The following is a 1,825-nucleotide window of genomic DNA, read 5'->3' as shown; positions in this document are numbered from 1 at the left end:
ATGTTCATTCTCTAATCAGAAATGCAAATAAAAACTGCAATCAGATACAACCTCACACCCATTAAGATGGCTCCTATCAAGAAAATAGAAAATCACATGGGCGGGGATGCGGACAAATTGGAAACACTGTGCACTGTTGGAGAGATTTTTAAACGGTGCAACCACCATGGAAAACAGTATGGAGCATCAAAAAAAAAAGTAAAAATAGAACTGCCATATATCCAGCAATTCTCTTTCTAGGTATATAGCAAAAAATTGAGAGCAGGATTTTCAATTGATATTTGCCCACCTATGTTCATAGTAGCACTTTTCACAATAGCCAAGATGTGGAAGCAGACCAAATGTTTATTAGAGATTTATGGATAAACAAAATGTGGTCTATACATACAATGGAATATCATTCAGCTTTAAAAAAGAAGAAAATCCTGGGACATGCTACAAGGATGAACCTTTATGACATTATGCTAAGTTAAATAATCCAGTCACAAAAACACCATATGATTCCATTTATTTGAGGCTAAGTAACGTTAAATTCATATAAACAAAGTAGAATGGTGGTTACAAGGATCTGAGATGGTGTGGGGAGGAGTTGTTTAATGTGTACAGTGTTTGAGTTTTCCAAGATGAAACAGTTTCAGAGGTCTGTTTTGGAACAACGTTAATATACTAATGTGAAACACTACTGAACCAAAGTTGAATTTCAACTTCCTACCATATACAAAAATGAATTTGGTATGGATCAAATGTCTAAATGTAAGAACTAACACTGCAAAATGCTTAGAAAACATAGCATTAAATCTTGGTAATGCTGGGTTAAACAATGATTTATTAGATATGACAAAATGCTCAGGTATTGAGAAAAAATAGATAAGTTGGATTTCCTCTATTTTGTGTTTCAAAGGACACCATCAAGAAAGTGAAAGAAAAAAGTGAAAAGACACCCACAGATTGTAAGAAAATATTTATAAAATACATATCTGATAAGGAACTTACATCTAGAATAAAGTCCTACAACTCAACAATAAAAATACAAATATCCCAGTAAGAAAGGGGAATAGTATTTAAATAGACATTCGTCTAAAGAAAATATACAGATGGCTAATAAGCACATGAAAGGACGCTGAGCATCGTTCATCATTAGGTATATGGAAATCAAAACCACAGGTTACAAGTTCATATCCGTAACAATGGCTAAAATAAAAAGGACAGATATTCGGTGTTTGTGAAGTTGTAGAGAAATTGGAACCCTCATACACTGCTATTCAGAATGTAAAATGATACAATTCAGAGCATTAGTCTGGCAGTTCCTCAAGTGAATAAACACAGTTACCATAGGACCCAATAATCCCACTTCTAAGTATTAATATGTACCTGGGAGGAATGAAAACAAGTCCACAATGAAACTTGTACATGTATATTTATAGCAGCATTATTCATAACAGCCAGAAAATACAAAAAGTCGATGTTTATCACTTTATGAATGGATAAAATTTGGTGTATCCATACAATGGAATGTTATTTAGCAACGTAAAGACATTAAATACTGATTCATGCAACAGTGTGGATGAATCTTGAACACATTGTTAAAAAGACGCAATCCACAAAAGGCCACGTTTTATAGGATTGCATTTATATGAAATGTCCTGAGTAGGCAAATCCATATAAATAGAAAATGGTGGTTGCCAGATGATCCCTAGTAAGGATGACAGGAAAGATTTAGGAAAGTAACTGCTGGTGGGTTTGGGATTTATTTTGGGGGTGATAAGAATATTCTGAATTTAGGTAGTAGTGATGGCTGCACAATTTTATCAATGTACTATAAATC

The sequence above is a fragment of the Propithecus coquereli genome, unplaced genomic scaffold (assembly GCF_000956105.1).
Source record: "Propithecus coquereli isolate 6110/MARCELLA unplaced genomic scaffold, Pcoq_1.0 Scaffold79, whole genome shotgun sequence".
In the NCBI taxonomy this organism is placed as follows: domain Eukaryota; kingdom Metazoa; phylum Chordata; class Mammalia; order Primates; family Indriidae; genus Propithecus; species Propithecus coquereli.
Note: the sequence above shows the minus strand (reverse complement) of the source record.